Genomic DNA, 10214 nt, shown 5'->3' with positions numbered 1-10214 from the left:
AATCCAAAAATGGGCAGAAGACATAAACAGACATTTCTCCAAAGAAGATATACAGATTTTCCACAGTAAAACTCCTTACAGTGTCCCTCTCCTCCCTGTCTCTATTTTCCAATCTCTAATTCTCTCCTCAAATTACTCTTCCTGAGCTTCTGTCTTTACCACTTCCATGAAATTGTTCTTTTAAAAGACATCAATGACAAATGAAGTTATTCTTAATTTCTCTTTTCCCATAATCCACACATTTGAACCATTTGAAAATCAATGGACTCCAGAATGTTACTGAAATCCCTCCAATTTTCTCCATCTGTACCACAACCACCCTGGTCAAAATGATCATTATGTTTTCCTTGGAATCTTTCCAGTCTCCTCTTTGATCTCCCTTCTATTCTCCTCTCTTCTCTAACAGCAGACAAAATAAAATATTAATTAAGTTATATCCCTCCTCTGCTTCTAATCCTTCAGTAGCTTTATTTTGCAACTTAATAAAGTCTAAATTCCCTATTATGTCTTATGGGGCCTTATATTATCTTGTTCCTGTCTATCTTTCATCCTGTAATTACATCAAAATATCTTCTGTTTATTACGCTCTAGCCACAGAAGTTTCCCTTGGTATTCCTTGCAACACCAAGTTCATTCCTACCTTAGGCCTCTGTACTGGTATTACTCTGTGTATGCCTCATTCCTCATGGCACGGGTGGTGACCAGGGCAATTGCCCAATTGCCCAACCCAAAGGATGTACCTGGAACTGTTTAGATAAACATTGTACTGGGAGAGGCAAAATTATGAAGATAGACAGATGATAGAAAATAGATAGATAGATATGTAGATAGATAGATAGATTTGTGATTGTGCTACCATTTCAGTCACCTCGAGTCCTGAAAAACAATATTTTAACTCTATGGGCTCTATTGTGAATAGAAATTTAAGACCATGATAGCAGACTGGGGAGGAAAAAATTTTAACAAGGATTTTTCTCCAGAATCCCTAAACCAAGATCTGTATTAGTAGTGGGTGAACAAATACCTTCTCTTACATAGGACAGATAGAAGTGAATGAACAAGGGATGTTGAGCCTCCCCTGTCTGCTTTCTTTTCTCCTCCTCTACTACTTTCTTCTCCTTTGGAACAGGTATTCAGTCTCCCCACTCTCTTAGTTTTATAACGCCAACCTCCATCTCTCTACAATACCACCATACACTTTGGGAAATCTGCGATGTAAAAATCCATATTTTTATTGATACTCATTGACATAGGAATGTTACGTTTGCAAGGTATTTATATTCTAAAAATATTTGATATTCAATTCTGGTATCATACATTTTCTCATATAATTAAAGCTATTTTAAAAAATATTTTAAAAGGGAAAGTAACTGGGCCAGAGGCCAGACAAAAAGAGGAATATGGTGATAACACTATTTTATAAAACTGAAACCACCCTCTGACAAGCTCAGCCCTAACTACAAAATGCTTTCTTTTTTCCCATTAATATTACGGTGAGAATCTGATTTTCCCCTCCTCTTTCTTCCCCGATTCTTAATTGTTTTCATTCACTGGTATTCTCTCTGTCGCGGTTTTATTCCAGGCCTTATTCAAGGCCCACTAGAGTTACAGCAATAGCTCCAATTTTTGCTCTACCCGATCTTTTACATTGTGGTCAGGAAACCATTTCAAAAAAAAAAAACAAACAAAGAAACAAAAAACTATGTGGGAGGCACTTAGGAAATATGGAATATTCAAAAAATCAGCTCACTAACCTACTCAAAGTCCTTCAGTGTCCTCCCATAATCTTTAGATTAAAATGTAAACCTTTTAAATCCATCTGACCCTGGTTCCCTCAAGAGTTTTTTCTCCTGACATGCCCCAAGTACTTAAAGCTCTAGACTAAGAAAATCATGTTTCCCCCCCAAAATCAAATCTCCCAGGTCTCCAAGTCAAACACACAAGTGAATAAATTCTTTATAAAAGGTCATTAGGAGGGAATAAGATCTGAAGGCAGTAGGACAGCTTGAAGCAAGAACCTGTTTCCCATGCAAAGATAAGTTGGAATGAACTTCCCAGAGAAGATGAAGCACACTGAAAAAAATAAACCATCTACTAGGACACATAGCTTCTAGTAATCATATTTACACATGTCATGATATGAGAATGAGTTTTATGTTTCCTGCTCCAACAGAATGATTTGACAAGAGATGTTTTAAATAATCTAAATGTACATGGATTATCCTGGACCTACAACACTGCAATAATTCAGTTAGGGTGTGACAATTTTAACACAGTTAGACTAAAGGTAAATTTAGAGACAACAGTGCTGACCTTTATGAAGAGTAAAACGCTGAAAAAATGATGCTATAGAATCACAACCCCCTTACCCAAATGATTTTAAGTGACTTCACTACTACTCCTCTGACTAAATAGCTTCTTTAATATAACAAGTAGATTAACACAACTAGTACTCAAATTTTTATCACTGGTCCCCGAATATATAGAAGCATAAAAAAATTACAGAAATATCTTCCCAACTTAAGTAGTAACCACACAGCTCAAGAGTGGAGATGATGATAGATGATTCATTAAATAATTAAATTTGTATTGTCTAAAACACGAAGCCAAAGACAAGGGAATGCTTAAGTATCTATTATATGTAAGTAATTTTAAATACTTTAATCATTAATTTTGACATTAAACCTATATTATAGGTACTATCACCACCATTTTACAAAGGAGGAAATTGAGACTAATGGAGTTTAAATATCTTTCCAAGGAAACATGGATGGTAAGCAGGAGAACTTGGACTCAAGCCCAGAATTGCTATTCCTAATCCCCCAATGCAGATAATAATAAATATCTTACAGAGTTTCTGTGATTATTAAATTAGATAGTATATTAAAACCGTCCAACATAACATCCAGTTCACATTAAATGTTAAGGGAAAGGATCCTTCCTGCCTAGTTATAAGGAACTATTCCATAGGCCAAGTATTTCAACAACTTTATAACAATAATCTTGGAAAATTCATACATATTATAGACTTTTACTCAAATTCTCTAACCTTGGGGCTGTAAATTTCAACTCCTCTTAGTGTCAGGTCAATAACAGCAATTGGCTGGCTTATAGGGCTTGTGTAGAATCGGGAAGTGCATGCCACAGGTACAGGTATTAAATTCAAAACAAAACAAAACACCCCAGCTGTTCAAGCATGAAAGCATTCTCTGACATGCTAAGCTCAGAGGCCAACAGTCTGAGAACCTGACCTACTTGCTGAGGGCAAAACCAGACAGACCCCTGGTTAGCTTGGCCTAGAATCCAGCATCAGAGAGCTATATGACATATGTATCTCTTTCATCCTAAAAGTTAACCTCATCTGGTGCAGACAAAAGGGCCCATAACCTCTAGCACGTAGCCATAATAATATTTTCCTAATTTCCCAATGTTTGCCATCCCTCAGCCAAGACTGATGGACCAAAGATAACACCTAATTTAGGATCAGAACATTATTTCCCTAGTTGAGAACCAATCAGTTTCCTTCCCTTGAAAATTTGAACTGAATGATGAGACTGCAGTTGGTCTTTCTCAAGCATTCAAGCAGAATGATAATGTGGAGTTTGGACTTGAGCTTTTGTAAAGGCATTCCAAATTCACAAGGAAGAGAAATATATGGGAAAGCAAAAACTACAAGTAGAAGGAGCTGACTGGGTGAGAGGTGAGCAGAAAAGAGAAGACTCAGATTAGAAAGGAGAGGTGAGAGTGAGAGTGACAGAGAGAGACACACACACACACCCAAACACCATGTAGCTTCTCAGAATTACAGAGGTAACGTTGCCCTCTGGTTCCCACCCTTCTGGGTCTGATTTCCTTGAGCCTTCCTGTATAGTAGCACCCAAATTACATTTCCATGACGTCCACAACTTTACAATACACCACCCATTTTATGTGAATGTATTAGAGTGTATTTTTACATCTTGGAGCCTAAGAGTACTCGGTAAACACATCATCGATTCTTCCACTAGATGCACTTTTGCTTAATTCTTACATTACAAGGTCTGTACATTTCCTCCTCTCAGACATTTTCATTACATATATGTCAATGCTTAGGATTTCTCACCATTTTGTAGATTTCCAAAATTTCTATATAATCCTGAGACAAGAAACTGGGGATTGATGGATAGGCTACAAAGATTATCTCTGGAGGGCCAAGGGTACATCTAGAGATGTATAATTGTTTCATTTTTATAGATATTCAAAAAACTCTTTCTAAAAGCACTGGCACCACTGAGCAATGTAACACTATAACAGTTTTATTACAACATTGCTGGTACTGAGAATGCTCTTTTGATTTCATGAGAATATTAACATACAATAAAGCGCAAACAAAAAAGTGCTACTGGTGGTTTTTTGGTATGGTAGCAATAACAAGAATGAGAAAGGTTTAACTTGGATACTCCTGGAAGAGGAGATTCGAGTGTTTTTAAAGAGGACAGTATGATATAGAGAAAAAAAAAACACACTGGAATATAAAGAAAAATACCCAGTTTCTGATATTAGTCTTGATATAAGTTATTTGGAAAAGACATCTTTTTTGCTTTATACATTGGTGATATCATTTATAAAACAAGAATTAACAAATATATATGGTTTTGCTATTTATTTGGACTTGTCTAAGTTGTTTGATTTGAGATGAATTTAAAACACTCCCTGATCTAGAGCTATAACATTCAGACCAAATTTTCTGATAACAGTAACCAGAAGATCTTTAAAAAAATTTAAATCTATTTGAAATCATCAGAGTGATGAAAGTGCTGCAGAATTACTTGGGGAAGTTCTAGAGAGAACAAATCATCCCAAAGAAGTGAGAGAAATTTGAGGAGTTATTATTCCTTTAGAGATGTATGTCAATTCTAGAAGAGATTCTTGAGAGACTGAGAAACTGAACATTCTGAGAGACTCACAGGCTGGGAGACAAACACTGGAGTTTGGAGCCTACTAAGGTGAGTAAAGGAGCAGGTAAGTCCCCTAGGCTTTCAGCTAGAATCACAAAATATTATACCCTAGATATGAGGGTGAATCAGAAATAGAATTTTTATCCAAGGGACCAAAGCCCCATTCTTTTTTTCCAGTTTTATTGAGATATAATTGACATATAACACTGTGAAAGCTTAAGGTGTACAACGTGATGCTTTAATATACTTACATAGTACAAAATGATTACCATAGTAGGATCAATTAACACCTTTATTATCTCACATAATTACTATTTTTTGGTGGTGAGAACATTTAAGCTTTATTCTCATAACAACTTTCAACTATATAGTACGGTATTATAAACTATAGTCACCATGCTGTATGTTAGATCCCCAGAACTTACTCATCTTGTAACTGGAAGTTTGTAGACTTTAACCCAATCTTCCATTTCCCCTATCCCCAGGCCCTGGCAACCTCGATTCTACTGTTTCTATGATTTAGGCTTTTATAAATTCTGCATATAAGATCACAAAGTGTTTATCTTTCACTGTCTGATTTATTTCACTTAGTATAATGTCCTCAAGGTCTATCCATGTTGTCACAAATGTCAGGATTCCCTTCTTTCTCATGGCAAAATAATATTACATGTCATATTCATATACATATATATATATAGTGTCTTTTTCCATTCATCCATAGATGGACCCTTAGGTTGTTTCCATATCTTGGCTATTGTGAACAATGCTACAATAACCTTTGGAGTGCAGATATCCCTTTGAGATCCTGATTTCATTTTATTTGGATATATACCCAGAAGAGGGATGACTAAATCATATCCTAGCTCTATTTCTAAATTTTTGAGGAAACTCCATTCTGTTTTCCAAGGTAGCTATACCAATTCACACTCCCAGCAATAGTGCACAAGGGCCCTCTTTTTTCCAAATCCTCACCAGCACTTATTATCTCTTGTCTTTTTGTTAATAGCCATTCTAACAGATGTGAGGTGGTATTTTATAGTGGTTTTGATGTGCAATTTCCTGATAATTAGTAGTGTTGAGCATCCTTTCATGTACCTGTTGGTTATTTGTATTTCTTCTTTGGAAAAATGTCTATTTAGGCCTTCTGTCCATTTTTTAATCTGAATGTTTCTGTTTGTTTGCTATTGAGATGTTTTTTGATATTAACCCCTTATCAGATAAATGGTTGTCACATATTTTCTCCCATTCTGTAGGTTGTCTTTTCATTTTGTTGATTGTATCTTTTGCTATACAGAAGATTTTATGTTTGATGTAGTCCCACTTAAATATTTTTGCTTTTTTTGCTGTGTTTTTGGTATCATATCCAAAATCTCGTTACCAAGCCCAATGTCAAGGAGCTTCTTTTCTGTGTTTTCTTCCAGGACTTTCATGGTTTCAGGTCTTATGTTTAAGTCTATAATCAATTTTGAGTTAATTTTTGTGAGTGGTGTAAGATAGGAGTCCAAGTTAATTCTTCTGCAAGTGATTATCCAGGTTTTCCAACAACTGTTATTGAAGAGGCTATCCTTTCCACATTGAGTATTCTTGACTCCCTTATCAAATATTAATTTATTTCTGGGCTCTCAGTTCTGTTCCATTAGTCTATGTGTTCCATTAGTCTAGGTTTTATCCTCTAAGATCAGAAGATAAAACCTAGAAAGCAAAAAGAAAAATAGATGAAGAAGAGAGAATTTATGTAATAAAGAATGGTAATTGAGCTAATTGCTCTATATTATCTTTAAGTGGAGTAGCAAGTGTAAATTGGAAAGGATGGTAACAGAAGAAATATTGGAAGAGATCATAGCTGGTAATTTTCCAAACCTGATGAAAGATATCCAACCATATATTCAAGAATTGCTACAAATACAAAGAAAATCACAACTACATGCAAAAGTGTAAATGTGCTAGAAAAAAGACACGAAAAGAAAATCTTAAGAGTACCATATTTCAAACAAAAGGAGAAAGTACATACTACCTTCAGTAACTTAGTAAGACTGATTGCTAACCTCTCAATGCAACAATGAAACACTGTCTTCTGTCTTGGAAGACAATGGAATACCTTCAAATTTTTGAGGTGGATGAGGGACAGGCTAAAAGTCTTTATCCAGTCAAATTTTCTTCAGAAGTGACAATAAAATAAAGATATTTTACACACACACACACACACACACACACACACACACAGAAACTAATGGGATTTATCGTAACCAGACCTGCATTTAAGGAAGTACTAAACATATGCATTAAGCATAAGGAAAAATATCCCAAATTCTAGCTATAAGATGGAGGACAGAATGACCCCCCAAAATTAAAATACTTTTTGCAGAAAAATAACAATATCTTGTAGAGCTTAAAACATATGTGTAATTAAAATACACACAGCAATCACGCTTAGGACTGACGCTGAATGCTATGAAGAATGCAATTTTGTACAGGCAGGTCACTGCCCTTAAGGGTATGGATGGACAAGAGAAAACAATACATATTATGCTATATCTTGAATCAAAGTATTTGTGAATTTGAAAGCACTTGTCTTGATACAGAAATGTGGAAATTAAAAGTCTGAATCAGGCATTTACAGTTACATTTTTCATTTCTGGGGGAAAGAATCTCAAAGGATCTCCTAAGATGTCTCATAGACCCAGGGAAGTTTATTTCCCAAGTCAGTCTTACATGCTCAGAAGCTTGATTTTTGTTAGTAAAATGACAACAGATTTGTCTCTCAAGGGAAAACTCCTATTTACCAAGATCATAAGAATAATGTATTAGTTCATAAAGCCAAACTATTAAATGTTATGCACATATCTCATAATATTCAAAACATAACACCCACATGACAATCCTGTATTCTCCATATCAGTGATATTTTGGTGTAAGAATTATCACCAAAAATGGGAGACAGTTTTCAAAATAATCAGACTAGTTTCACTGTATACATACCTATTTAGAATAAGACTACTTTTCAGAATAAGGCTTGTTCACAAACATCTCATAAAATGGAGCCTTTGTCAAAGGGTCATATCACTCCCAGTACATTAGCTGAGGTCACTAACAATATACCTTTTAGTCAGTCCATCCACTGATGCTAAATGATCACGGGTCATTTCCCTCCCTGACTTATTTCTGTATTTGAATAACTTAATATACTCAAGTTGACATTGGGGTTATTATGTTTCTTAAGGCAGTATGCATATGTCCATTTTATTTTCAGTTGCTTTTACATTTTAAATTACAGAGAATACTCATATTTCTCTTATTTCTAACATTTTTGATAGCTTCACCTATACATTGACAACAGAAAAATTATTGCTCTTCTTAAGTAAAATAACTAAAAATATATCAAACATACAGGCATGTGTGTTATCCAAATTGTCTCTGTTGGTTATTGTTGCTCTAAAAAAATCTGATGAAAGTTTTTTTTTTTTTTTTTTTTGCGGTACGCGGGCCTCTCACTGTTGTGGCCTCTCCCGTTGCAGAGCACAGGCTCCGGATGTGCAGGCTCAGTGGCCATGGCTCACGGGACCAGCCACTCCGTGGCACGTGGGATCTTCCCAGACCACGGCATGAACCCGTGTCCCCTGCATCGGCAGGCAGACTCTCAACTACTGCGCCACCAGGGAAGCCCTGATGAAAGTTTTAATACTGCTTTTTTAACTTACCTGGTGAACAATGACATTTCTTACACCATGTGCAGCTTCATAAGGACTGACTGACAGGTGGCATAGAATGTATAAATGGCTCTCTTTCTTTGACATGTTATAAAAACGGACAGGGCTTCCCTGGTGGCGCAGTGGTTGAGAGTCTGCCTGCCGATGCAGGGGACACCGGTTCGTGCCCCGGTCTGGGAAGATCCCACATGCCGTGGAGCGGGTGGGCCCGAGACATGGCCGCTGAGCCTGCGCGTCTGGAGCCTGTGCTCCGCAACAGGAGAGGCCACAGCAGTGAGAGGCCCGCGTACCACAAAAACAAACAAAGAAACAAAACAAAACAAACAAAAAAAACGGACAATCAGTTAAAGCTTGTGGGGTGGGGCAGCAATATACAAAGTTAGACATATGTTTAAAATGTACTCAAAAATATGAACACCAATGAAAGTTTCTGGACCAGAGAATTAAGGAGAATCTAGATAATTTGAAATTAATAGGAATATATGACAGCAGTTCTATCTGGACAAGAAAATTGGTTAAATGTATCTAGATGGAGAGAAGGTCCTTCTATATATCATAGTCCTAAAACTCTGAATAAATTGTTAAAAGCAGATAATACACATGGTAGGTAGGTATGACTAAACAGGAAGACATAAATGAATGGCACTGGAACACTGTGAATTTAAGACTTTCTATTCCAGAAATCTTGGGAGAATGTTCTATTTTTGTTTTACTGACTGAGGCACGTACCAATGACTGAGTTATAACTGTAAGCTGATATCTCTGCTTGGGCAAGTTATTTCAAGGGAATGCCTTATTAGAGAGGATGAAGCTTCCCTAGATAAGAAGTAAAATTCAATCATTTTATTTTTTTTAACATCTTTATAAGAGTATAATCGCTTTAAAATGTTGTGTTAGTTTCTGCTTTTTAACAAAGTGAATCAGCTATATGTATATATATAGTCCCATATCCCCTCCCTCCTGTCTCTCCCTCCCACCCCTATCCCACCCCTCTAGGTGGTCACAAAGCACCGAGCTGATCTCCCTGTGCTTTGCAGCTGCTTTGCACTAGCTATCTATTTTACATTTCGTAGTGCATATACGTCCATGCCACTCTCTCACTTCGTCCCAGCTTACCCTTCCCCCTCCCTGTGTCCTCAAATCCATTGTCTACATCTGCATATTTATTCCTGTCCTGCCCCTAGGTTCTTCAGAACATTTTTTTTTTAGATTCCATATAGATGTGTTAGCATACGGTATTTGTTTTTCTCTTTCTGACTTACTTCACTCTGTATGACAGACTCTAGGTCCATCCACCTCATTACAAATAACTCAATTTCGTTTCTTTTTATGGATGAGTAATACTCCATTGTACATATGTACCATATCTTCTTTATCCATTCATCTGTAGATGGGACAATTAGGTTACTTCCATATTCTGGCTATTGTAAACAGTGCTGCAATGAACACTGTGGTACATGATTCTTTTTGAATTATGGTTTTCTCAGGGTATGGGATTGCTGGGTCGTATGGTAGTTCTATTTTTAGTTTTTTAAGGAACCTCCATACTGTTCTCCATAGTGGCTGTATC

The sequence above is a fragment of the Physeter macrocephalus genome, chromosome 12, assembly GCF_002837175.3.
Source record: "Physeter macrocephalus isolate SW-GA chromosome 12, ASM283717v5, whole genome shotgun sequence".
In the NCBI taxonomy this organism is placed as follows: Eukaryota; Metazoa; Chordata; class Mammalia; order Artiodactyla; family Physeteridae; genus Physeter; species Physeter macrocephalus.
The sequence above is the reverse complement of the archived record's forward strand: the minus strand, read 5'-3'. Positions refer to the sequence as shown.